At 39.9% G+C, this 13,324-nt stretch overlaps 1 pseudogene; it reads left to right on the forward strand.

Annotated features, from left to right (window-relative positions):
- The first annotated feature begins 1,562 nt into the window (after window positions 1–1,562).
- On the forward strand, window positions 1,563–1,950 carry LOC119061681 (oligosaccharyltransferase complex subunit OSTC-like; annotated as a pseudogene).
- Window positions 1,951–13,324: the final 11,374 nt, after the last annotated feature.

A 13,324-nucleotide genomic window follows, 5' to 3' on the forward strand; every position in this document is an offset into this window, starting at 1 on the left:
AGCCAGGAGAACTGAATTGGTCATTTTGTGTCAGTATATGCTTGGATGGAGCAGCTGCCGTGACCAGATGGCTTTCTGGTTTCACTATTAGAGTCAAAGAGGTCAGTTTTGAATGTGAGTCTACATACCATGTTATCCATAGAGAAATGCTGGCTAGCCAAAAAAAACGTCACCTGAACTTAACAACATTTTGCAGGATGTGATTAAAATTATCAATCACATTGAGATGCATGCCCTTAACTCACGCCTGTTCACGCAGCTCTGTAAGGAGATGGACACAGAGCACACGTATCTTCTTTTGCACATGGAAGTGAGGTGACTTTCTAAGGGTAGGTCACTGGCCAGAGTTTTTAGGCTACAAGCGCTGCTCCAGAGATTTCTTTTAGAAAACAGTCACCACTGGCAGCACATTTCAGTGACACACAATAGGTCATAAAATTGCCTACTCGTGTGACATTCAACCTGCTCAATGATCTCAACCTGTCACTTCACGGGAGAACAACAACTGTTCAAGTTGGCAGATAAAGTGACTGCATTCAAAGCCAGGCTGGAATTGTGCGGGTAACGAGTGAGCACTGGGATTTTTGACCTGTTTCAGACATTAGCAGAGCCTTTGAAAGAGACTGAGCCAGGGCCTTCTTCCTCCCAGCTGGTGCATGACCACCTGTCTTCAGCTTTCAGAAGAGTTTGAGCATTACTTCCCCACCACAAAAGACCTCTGCACTGGGAAGGAATGGATCCACAGCCCATTTGTGAATAAGCCAGGTGAATGGACTTTGTGCTAGAAAAGGATCAACTGCTTAAGATCGCAAATGACAGTGACCGTAAAAGTATGTTTGAGACAACTTCAAATCTCCATATGTTCTGGATTAAAGCCAAGATGGAATATCCTGAGATGGCCACAAAAGCACTGAAAAGCCTGCTTCCATTTCCGACATCCTATCTTTGTGAAGCAGGGTCTTCAGTAATGAAAGCAACCAAAACAAGATTACAGAGTAGGCTGTAACACACTTCACCTGGTGTCACTGTTTCCCATCACCTCCAGATAGGATGATCTAGTTGCAGGAAAACAGTCTTAGGGATCCCACTGATTCTGCATTATGGTGAGTTGTATAATTATGTCATTATATATTACAATGTAATAATAATAAATAAAGTACACAATAAATGTAATGTGCTTGAATCATCCTGAAACCACCACTCCCCACCCTGCCCCAGTCTGTGGAAAAATTGTCTTCCATGAAATGAGTCCCTGGTCCCGAAAAGGTTGGAGACTGCTATCTTAAGGTTATTTGTCTCTCTCAGACCTCACAATGTTGGAGAGCCTCAGAGCTCAGCCCTTGGTCCTTCTCTCTTCTCTTCCCATGCTCACTTCCTTGGCAACTTCATCCAGCCTCAGGGTCTAAATGCTATCTACATGATAATGACTCTCAAATGTATGTCTCTAGCCCAGGCCTCTCCCCTGAAGTCTAATTCTTTATATCTAACTACCTACTGAACATCTCCACTTGAAGAACTCATTAACACAAACTTGCTGCCACCACCAATGTGGAGACTCCTTAATGCTCAAATGCCCCAACCTGAAGCTGAAGAAGCTGCCTTGGTGCACATGCCCTTGGCCATTGATGGTGTACACTCTGGTGGTGATGCCTTACTTTTTCATCACTGGAGGAATAATTTATGATGTCACTGTTGAACCCCCAAGTGTTGGGCATGAGCATCCAAATGGACAATATGTTATAGAAGGACTCACATTCAGCCTCCTGTTTACAATGGGGAGTTAAGGTTTCATACCCCTAGGTCAATCCAATGCATCAAACATTCCAAAACTCAGTAGATGTCTTCCTCTATTCATTGGATTTGTCTGTGCCCTACTGAGCTTTCTTCATGGCTAACATGTTCATGAGAATAAAACTGCTGGGCTATCTGATGGGTAAAGGTGCCTTTTGAGAAGAAATCTGTGGCCACTGGATTTATACCTGTTAATAAAATTTTAAAGGTTATACTAATCCTCTAATATGAAATATGGGAAAGGATGAAAACTAGAAAAGCAGCACCTAGTAGAACACATGAGAAGCATATTAAAACTCAGACTAGAATATATTCTTGGTGTCAAATAGACAAGCTTGTCACAGTATTTTTTCCTGATGACATACACCAACACATGTTAAATGGCATTTTCTTCTCAATTTTTTATATCTTAAAGAAAATATACTTCATCTATACAGCTATAATAGTAAATAGACTGATTATTTTGTATAACCACCTTAACACTCTTTGAGGATGACATTTCTGACTTTCATGAATTAATGTAAAATTAAAAAGCAAGATCCATAAGCTGAGAACTCTGGATAGTTGATCAGCTTTACCTATGATGCTTTGCCTTTAAGTAAAGTGTGTGACTGTACATTATTTGAGATATGTATGTGAGGCTGTTTCCTGAACAATGAGGTGTATGAAAGGAACAGAAATAAATTTCAATTTAAAAAATTCAAACTCTGCTAAGTGGGGAAAGGTTAGGGGGTGCAGGGATTGGGCAAAAAGAAAAAAAATTCATAGACATGGACAAGGGTGTGGTGATTGCTGGGGGAGGTGGATAATAGGGGACCAAATGGTGATGGACAAATATACAATAAAGATTAAGTTAAAAAGCAAATAAAAATTATAAACTCCACATGGTTAAGACTTAATTTCTGATCTCCTTCCAAAAACCCTAACTCACCCATAGACTTCCCTGTCTTAATTTCATTCCTCCATGAGCCCAGGAAAAAAAACTTTGAGTCATCTTTATTCCCTCTGTCTCATACCACCTTTATTCTGTCAAGAAATTCATTTGGCTCCATTCTTTAAATATATCCAGAATTCAACCACTTCCCTCTACTGCCATGCTACTACCATTGTCCAAACCTTCACTGTCTTCTTGGATGATTGTCACACTATCCTTCTGACTTTTCTGCTTCCATCCTTCCCCTTTTAGTGTATTCTCAACACAGTCATCACAGTGACCCTGTGAAAATGTAAATAACATCCTCATGTCCCTGCTGCTCTCATTCCATTCAGAGAAAAATCCAGGACCTTATCATGAAGTGCTCCTCTTATTGCCTGGCCTCATCTCTTATTCCCTCTGTTGTGTGAGCCCCTCCAGACCCACTGCCTCCTTGCAGTCCTTTGAATGCAGCACAGAAGCTCCGGCTCACTAGCATCTGCAGCTGTGTAGTCTGTAGACTCTTTACATTCTTTGCACTCCCTGTCCTCACCACCTGAACTGTGCTTCTCCCAGATACTTAAATGGCCAATTTCCTCACTGTCTGCAAGTCTCTGCTCAAATGTCATCTTCTTAGTGAATCTTTCCATGACCCTTTTATTTACAAATGAAAAAACCACCCCCAGCCCTCCTGCATTACTTTACCACCATTGCCTAAGGAGATTCTTACACACTCCTAACATGCTATACTCATTATTTATTACCTGTCTTCCTCCCCAAGAATGGAAACATTTAAAGCAGAGATTTCTGCTTGCTTGTTTTATTCACTGATGTATCTCAGGCACCTCAAAGATTTCCTGGAACATTGTACGTACTTTGTAGACATTGTTAAATGAAAGAATGAACGACCAAATGAACAAAATAAATGAATTAATATGTAGAACGCTGTATCCAACATTCTTCTCAAAACACAAGTGGAATAATTATAAAATTTGAGCACTCCCAATTATAAAATAAGTATAGAGTCTATCTGAAAGCAAAAAGAGAAATGCCTCACCCAGCATTTTATGTTCAGGTACCCATATGTGGATGAAATAATATCTAGAAGATTTTTAAAATGCATGTAGCTGAGGAATGAAAGAGTAGAGTGCAGCAAGGTTTGAGTGTTCTAGGAAGAATGAAATCACATGACCAAAGACAGACACGATGGCAATAGTAAGAGCATAAAGAGCAAGATGCAATGAAAAATGTCTGGAGTGCAGAAACGGGGTGAATAATGAGGCTGGACTGAGTTAAGTAGAAGCCACATCACAAAGTTGTGTGCCCCTATTACAGAATTTAAACTTCATTCTAAAAGCCACGGGAAATCTACCAGTTCCTTCGCTTCTTTATCACAGTGACCTTTCTCTCCACCCTGTCGGCCATCCATTTCCATGGTCTGATCCTAGACTTTACCAGCACTAGAATTTCAGGAATATGTAGAGGCTAAGGGATTTGTTTCCCAACAAGTGTTCAGTGTGATGGGAGAGGCCTCTTCTAGAAGAAAATGCCAAAGAGGGGCAACATCACACAGGAGTCATTGCCAGGACACAAGACAATGAAGGACAGGCTGACCTTATTGTCACGTGGGAATGCAAGTGGGGACTTTAAACTGAAGTCTCTACTTGTCCACCATCCTGAAAAACCTGTGAGTTTTCAAAAAATATTAATAATGTCATGAAAAAACAAATTGAATGTGATGTGGAGGGCTAACTGCAAAGCTTGGGTAATCAGGCAATTTTTTATCAAGCAGATTCATGAGGTGTTTACCCCATGTGTGAAGAAATACCTCCTGGAGAAGCAATTTTCACTCATGGCACCTCATGTAATGGACGACACTCCTGCCCACCCTCCAGCCTTGGGGGCCCAGCTGGTGGAGGTGGACAGCTTCATCATTGTTAGGTTCTTGCCACCTAACACCTCTCGGCTAGCCCATGGACCAGCGGGCCATTAATTTAAAGAAGCTCTCCACAAAGTCACTGTTTCAGAAGTGTTTTGAGGTGACCTCTGCAACTAATTTAACCCTCAGGGAGTTCTGGAAGAAACATGATAATATCCTCACTTGAGGATTATAGACAAAGCATGGCGGGGGCGGGGGGGGCAGGGAGTATCTTCCAGGACTGTACAAGCAGCCTCGAAGAAATTGTGGCCTGAGTCTGTTGCTGAAAAAGCCTTTGAGGGCTTTGAGGATGAGCCTGTGTCTGTGTGGAGGACACTGTATCTCTGGGCAGGTCCGTGGGCTTGGACATGCACGATGATGATGATGTGGAGGCACTGGTGGAGGCCCACAACACTGCGCTCACCACCGAGAACCCCCAGACCTTCAGGGAGAGCAGCAACTGGAGGCAGCTGAGGAGCCTTCTTCAGAGGGGGGAGAAGGGAGGATGTTCCACCTTCACTAATTAAGGAAATTCTTAGGAAATGGGGAGAAATGCAGTTTTTTGAGAAATATTACCTCGACAAACAAGTAGAAAACTGTGGGATAAACTTGTTCAATGACGGTGCAGTGTTTCACTTCAGGTAAGTGTTAAAATGTAGGGAAAAACATACATCACAGGACAGGTTTTCCGTCTGACAGAGGCCCAGTGAACCTGAAGCAAGGTCTAGTGGAACAAAGAGACAAAAGAGAGAAAGAAGCGCAGAAGAACAGCTACCTGAAGTTTTTATGGAAGGGTTCACCCCTTTCAAACACTAACATCCCTCCATCCCTCCTTTCTCTATTTAGTCATCATTAGTTCTAGTCATGAACAGTTCTGGTGTGTATGTAAATTTTCATTTTATTACCGCACATTTAATTCCCTTTTTGTTAAATTTTCATTTACATTTCATGTACTTTTGGTTTTAAAAGTGTTTATTTATATATTAAACAGTACTGCATCCATGTGCTGTATATAAGAACAGTTCAAATGGAATCATTTGAGAGTCTGGAAGGGATTAATTCAATTTATGTTATTTCTAATGGGAAAAAATAATTCAGTTTTTGAACAAATCACTTCTCGAACAGAGTTCTGAAATGAATTAAGTTTGAGGGCTGAGGTTCTACTGCAAACATTTCACACTGAGCCTGCCAATCTTTGCAAACCGCCATGACCCGCCCCCCGCCCCCGTAGGACCGAAGCAAGCGCTCTTCACTCTTCCTCCTGTCTCTTCCCCCCCCATGTGCATCACTGTCATCCAGCTAGGGAGCTGCAGAAAGAACAAATGTGTGGAGCAAACTGGAGTAAAGCTCTTGGATACACTTAATTTGAAATCAAATCAACAAGTATTTAGTGTGGAATCACTAAATTCCAGGCTCCCTGCTAGCTATTAAAGATGGTGGCGGGGGGGATACAAACAGGTTGCTGACCTTACAGAGTTTGAAGTCTACCTAGATTCCTAAGGTCAGGAAGAAAAAACAAGTAGGTAATTACCAGGTGGCAGTTGCTGGGAAAAGGGAAGTTTAGAGAGTAGTGGGAACATATAGTAGGGGGTTTAACCTGGGAGACCAGGGAAGATCTGAAGGATGAGTAAGAGTAGGCTAGAAGAAATGTAGGTGGGGAGCAAAGAGAGGGAGTAGTCTGGGATTAGCTTGTGTAAAAACTTGAATTATGAGAGCTAAAGAAATTGAAGGAAGTGGAGAAAATTCAGCTACCCAGAATTTAGAAAATACAAAGGAACATGGGGAGAGATAAGACTAGAGAGATGAGCAGGAACCAGATCTCAGAGGACACTGTGAACTATGCAAAGGACGTTGGTGTTGATCTTAGCTTAGGGAAAAACCAGAGAAAAATTGTAATGAGAAAAATGGCATGATCGGGTTTGCATTTTAAACAGATCATTCTAACTACAATCTGGAGAAGGAGTTAGAAGGAACCTAGAAGGCATGCGAAGAGACTGCTGGGAAACAAGAAGCGTGGAGACAATGATAACTCGGAATGCATCGTGGCTATGGGAGTGCGTAGGAGAAGACAGACTGAACAGGTGGTTAGAGGAATGCGTAGATGAGATGGGGTGATTACAATAACTCATCATGGAATGTCATTGATAGAGTCTTGGAAACTGTGACTAAGAAGTAACTCTAAGTTGACTCGGAACAACACAGGTTTGAACTGCATAGGTCCAGGAATAAGTAGTTTTTTTTTCAGTAAGTATAGTAAATTATTTTCTCTTCCTTATGATTTTCTTAACATTTTATTTTCTCTAGCTTACTTTTGTAAGAATGCAGTATAGAATACAAATAACATGCACAATATATGTTAATCGACAATTTATGTTATTGGTAAGGCTTCTGTAGGCAATTAGGACAGTCAGCCATCCACATCCACAGATTTCCAACCTCAGGCTGAAATTACTATTTTCAATCAACAGTTGCTTGAATCTGCTGATGTTAAACCCATGAATACACAGGGATGACTGCAGTTAAGTTTTGGTGGAGTCAAAAGTATATGTGAATTTTTACTGCATGGCAGGTCAGTGCCCTTAGCTCCCGAACTGTCCAGGAGTCAACTGTAGGAGTGAAACTAATTTTACCATAGGCTAACTGATAGAGACAAAAGTTAAGTTTCTACAGCATATTTATGGTCACAAAAACATCACCAAACTCCTAAATAAAGAGCCAAAACACTTCTAATATTAAATGCTGAAACTATTAGCTAGACAAACATCTAAAAAAGAAGAAAAAGGCATTCCTTTTTCCTGCCGTGTGAAGCCTGCAGGGCCTGCCGGGAACAGGACTTCTACAATGACAAGTAAATCTGGAAGGCTGTGGTCCAAGGCCATTTTTGCTGGCTATAAGCGGGCTCTGTGGAACCAGAGAGAGCACAAAGCTCTTCTTTAAATAGAAGGTGCTTATGCTCAAGATGAAACTGAATTCTGTCTAGGCAAGATATGTGCTTGTGTGTACAAAGCAAAGAACCGCAGAGTGACTCCTGGTAGCAAATGGGATTAAACCAGAGTACCATATTTTGCCGTGTATAATGCACAATTTTTTGCCCAAATTTTTGCGGCAAAAATAAGGATGCACATTATACATGGGTAGTACTAAATTCTGTATCTATATACATGTTTTTAATTTGTTTATTTATGCTTATGCATTAAAAGTATAACTCTAGAGCCCTGGCTGGTGTGGCTCAGTGGATTAAGTGTCAGCCTGCGAACCAAGGGGTCACTGGTTGGATTCCCAGTCAGGGCACATGCCTGGGTTGTGGGCCAGGTCCCCAGTAGGGAACGTGTGAGAGGCAACCACACATTGATGTTTCTCTCCCTTCCCTTCTCTGGAAATAAAGAAATAAAATATTTTTTTAAAAAGTGTAACCTTAGAAAGCAATAATGATATCTGTATGCAAAATAATATCCTGGAATATGATAATCGGTTTTGTTTCTTAAAATAAATAAATAATTGAATTAAAATTAAAATTAAAATTTTTTTCCTGAAATCTGGGCCAAATGTGTGGTGTGCATTATACACAGCAAAATATGGTAATGTGAGGAAAGGTAACTCACATTTATGGAAACAGTGGAAGGGCTCGAGCTGAATTCCGGAACAAGCTTCCTGCAAAGGCCATTGGACACAGTACCCGTGTAATGCCTCAAGGACTTAAACTTACTGAAGAATAAATAAATAGAATGGATTTGTTTTCTTTTTAAAACAGAAGTAAAATGAATAAAACAAGTAGGAGAATTCTTGTCTAGCCCGCTTATTCCAGTTCAGAGTCAAGGAGAATGAGGGCCTATCCTGGCAGCTTGGAACAGGATGCCCTTCCACCACAGTGCACTCGCCCACCCCCACACACTTACTCGGACTGGGACAATTTAGACATGTCCATTCACCTAATCGTGCGCATCTCTGGGACTGAGAGAGGAAACCGGAGTCCTTGGAGGAAACACACACAGATGTGGGAAGACAGTGCGGACTCCATACAGACGGTGGCCCTGCTCCGGCCAGGAAGCATTTTTTTTCTTTTCAATGTTACAGTGTAAGGATGTCGAATAAAATGATGTTATCCAAGGGCCTGCTGTAATTATACAAGAGGAGTAAAGTGTGAAGCTGACTCCCATCAATTCAGCAACCGGTTGTCTTATTTTGCTATTTACCAAAAGAGAGAACTACTGGTCAATATTTGAGGCGAAAGAAGAGCTCACATTTAATTTCTCATACCCAGATTCTACTGGGAAATTTTTAATTGAATTTATTGGGGTGGCACTGGTTAATAAAATTATATACATATAAGGTATACAATTTTATAATGTATCATCTGTATACTGTATCGCATATGGACTGTTTATTAGAAGGACAGAAAAATGAAGGGGATTTGAGGTTTATATTAAAAGGAAAGAAGAGATATAATAGCAAATTCAGGAAGAATTCAAACTACAATGTGAATTGTCAACAAGAAAAACAATATCTAACCTGACAGTGATTTAAACATGTGTCCCACTTACCTTCAATCGTCTTGAAACCATAGCATCCTAGCTTCTAGGCAAAATGGTCCCAAAGACTAAGGAAGTCTTTCCTTCGGCCATAATTGCTCTCCTAAGGAGTCGCCTTCTCAAGGCCAAGCGGCCTACAGCTATAGATAGCTGTTCTGGCTAAGCTCTAGGAGGGTTTACCATTACACTTAAGACAGAAAAGAATTTATCCTGAAAGGGATCTTAAAAGTATTCTAACAAAAAAACATTACCTATGAAGAATCAAATAGTTAAGAGGCTAAATAAAAGGCCACCAAGCACGACTGTTGTATTCTGAGGTGATATGTATAAGTCTGGGGTAAAAGATAGAGCTCATTTGAATTTGATACCTCTATAAGAGAGCCACGTCAAAATGCCTGTGTTTTAATATTAAAAGTAACACAATTTATCATAGATTATTTGGAAAATAAAGAACAAGGAAAAGAAAGCAAACATCATCTTTAACCCAACTCAGAGACAGCTGCGTTAATATATTGGTACATAGTCTTTTTTCTGAACCTATACACACACACAATTTTAGCTATTAACATATTGTATTTTTTTATTTTTAGAGAGAGGGGAAGGGAGGGAGAAAGAGAGGGAAACATCAATGTATGGTTGCCTCTCCCATACCCGCTATGGGGGACCTGGTCCACAACCCGAGCATGTGCCCTGACTGGGAATTGAACCTGCAACCCTTTGGTTTGCAGGCCAGCACTCAATCCACTGAGCCACACCAGCCAGGGCTATTAACATATTGTCTTATAATGTTTTTTCTTTTAACAATGAATCATGAACATTATTATAGATCATCATTCATCTACAATATTATTTTCAATAGCTTTATAGGACTTCATTATATGAATTTGCTAACATTGATTTAACCAATCTATTGTTAACAAAAACGTATTATGAGCTGGCCTGTAGGGCAGTGAAACCACTCTGCATAATACTATAATGGTACATACATGTCATTATACATTTTTCAAAATTTGTAGACTATACCACAGCAAAAATATAGACTATATTTCACAGCAAAAATGAAACCTAATGCACACTATGAACTTTAGGTGATAATGATGTGTCAGTGCAGGTACGTAGGTTCTTCAGTGGTACCAAACGTACCACTCTGGCGCTAGGTGCTGGTAGTGGGGGAGGATGTGTGTATGTGAGGGCAGAAGGAATACTGGGACATCTCCGCACATTCCACTCAATTTCACCGTGAACCTAAAACTGCTCTAAAAACATTCTAACATGTTATGATGAGCATCCTATTACATACGGCTACTTGCACGTTTCTGTTCCCTTAAGATAAATTCCAGTAAGTGGAACTGTCTTGACACAGGGTATGCTCATTTACCTTCTTGTGTGTGTCACCCGATTTCTCTCCAGAAAGTTTTTGATAACTTACACTTCAACTAAGAGAGTTGATTTTTGATCCCTGATGCAGAATTGCCCATACTGTATTTCACTCCATGCCTCCATTTACCCCACTCCCAAAATGGTGCTATAAAAACATTATTGAATGTTTCTATCAACAACATTCCTATTTGCTTAACCACATGTAGTACCAAGTTCACTCTGTCTTTTGATTACCAACTAACTGCATCTCTGAAAAAATATATGCCATGCTAATTTGTCTTTTTTAAAATTTCAAAGAAATACCCACATGGATCCCAGATGTTGACCATTTAATGGAAGAAGGTGTTTCCTCATTATACAAATATGGTATGTGTCCAAAATATTGACATTGTTTAGTTTATGAATCAGTTAAAACAACTATATCACAAAAAACAATGGTTCACGTGTGAGTCATAAATTAAACAATGCCAATTTCTTGATGTGCGCCACATTTGTATAATAAGGAAACACCTTCTTGGATTAAGTGGTCAACATCTGGAATCCATGTGAAAGCTTTAAAAAATTAGCCCTGTATTTCTTAAATTTTCCCAGTGTAGAAAGAAATCCCAAATGTAGGCAATTTTTACAAAAATTTCTCTGCTTCAAATATTCTTGCAAGTAGTGCATTGCTTGGTAGGTACAAAAGCTTAAGCCAAAGCAATGTAAGTCAAATTCCATTACAGAAAATGCAAAGAGAAGTGTTTTGTTTTTATTTTGAGTATTTCTACTATAGTGGGATAAAGTTATAGTATCTTACTATAGAATACAGCTTTAATAAGTTGAATAGTGGTTCCCATAAAAGTTAGGTTCAAGTCCTAACTCCTGGACTGTAAATGTGACCTTACTTGGAAAAAAAGGACCTTTACAGATGCAATTAAGTTTGAGTGATCATCCTGGACTTTAAAGCCATCTCTAAAACCAATGACTGGTGTCCTTGGAGAAAGGCAGAGGGGAATTTGAGACACAGGCACACAGAAGTCCACATCGAGTCAAACGTAGAGACTGCCCAAGCCAGAGAACTCTTAGAGCCAGCAGAAGCTGAAGAGGCAGCTTCCTAAAATCTTCAGGAGGAACACGGCCCGGCTGACATTTTGACTGGGGATTTTTGACCTCCACAACTGTGAAAGAATATATTGCTGTAGTTTTCAGACACACAGTTTGTGGTAATCAGTTACAGCAGCCCTGGGAAATCATGAAAATTTATAGTAATAGAATTAGATATATATATCATGAATTAATTGCATCATTGTATTTTATTAGAATTCGACATGCCTGATTTGGGGGCTTTTGATTAGACTCAAGCATTCAATGGTTCTGCTTCGTGTTTAAATAACATTAAGGCTCCTTTTTAATCTTGCAATGTACTGATCCACAAAGATCCTCCCCATAATTTCTGTTGTTCAGGCAACTTGGAGAGATTATCTATCAAGTTGTGACATCCTGAGGGACTGCAGACTAAAAAGGCAAAGCAGCCTCGTCATATTCATGTTCAGATGGTGGCCCATTCATTTGCTTGATTTCTGCACATTGTGGACAAAAATACATACTCAGGAAAGCTGAATAATACATCAGTGTGACTGTAAAGCACAACTGAAAGGTGGTAGACTATTGCCCTACATCAGTTTGTTTGCCACTGGCTATGTGCTCAAATCCAAGCATGCACACTGCTGTACATTTCAAATCAATGGGGTAAGTTTTCATAAACTTAACAGTGGCTTTTTTGTACGGACTCTCAATTTTTATTCTATGCTTTATGTTTGCTGAGGTTTCATTGAGTTAAAAGAAATACGCATTAGATTGTTATTCTTTAGTGCATTTTATGGTACAGGAACCCATGATCATTCTACCCGTGACCTGCCACCTCTTTGGCCTCGTCCCCTGGTCCACATCAAGAAATGGAGGAGTTATAACTCCATAGAATATTGTGCAACCATCATAGTTTCAAAGAGTTTTTAATGGCCTGGGAAAGTGTTCTTTGTATAAGGTTAAGTAAAAAAAAAATGGCAGGATAATCTGGGTATACACTATGATTCAAATTTGCCTAGACACACACATATTTACATACACATACAATCAAAAATGGAAAAGTTTCACAAAGAAGCCAAATTGGCTCTCTCCAGGTGGCAGAATTACATGTAATTTTTCTGTTAGATATATTTTCAGGTGTGTTTCCTTATAATTAGCATGTATAACTTCTACAGCCAAAAATAATAATGTAATGAAACCCAACTAACAGCTGGAAGCTAAGAACCGTCTTTGTGGGGCTAGCGCTATGTACTCAAGATAGTTGATTACTAAATAGGTTGTTTGTTTCAGAAATGGTTTATAAAACCATTAACTCTGCAAAATGTTCCCTGTATATTCAGGAATATGCATCACCCTCGTTCTCCCTCGCCACTTGTGTTATTTGCTTTTACTTCTGCCTTCCCACCCACCATGAGTACAGGTTGATCTGTGTCTGAGAAGGCAGAAAGAAGAAAGCAGAGGGTAGGGTGTGCTATGTGGAAAAGAGAGTACTGAATTCTTCCTTTGAACTCTTTCTGATTCCCATTTGGACCAATGTGACTGAAGGGAGAAGATGCAGCGTAAAACAGCAGCAATGTCAAGGAGTTTGTACTTTTCTGAAGAGTGGAGCACTTCGCCACCTCCACCTCTACAAATAAAGAGATGGGGTTTTTGAAGGATAGTAGATTATTTTTTGCCCCAATTTTACTGGATCCAGTCAATGGCAGCACAGATTATTTCAAACATTGT

Source organism: Artibeus jamaicensis, unplaced genomic scaffold (genome assembly GCF_021234435.1).
Source record: "Artibeus jamaicensis isolate MK-2021 breed Jamaican fruit bat unplaced genomic scaffold, CSHL_Jam_final contig_233, whole genome shotgun sequence".
In the NCBI taxonomy this organism is placed as follows: domain Eukaryota; kingdom Metazoa; phylum Chordata; class Mammalia; order Chiroptera; family Phyllostomidae; genus Artibeus; species Artibeus jamaicensis.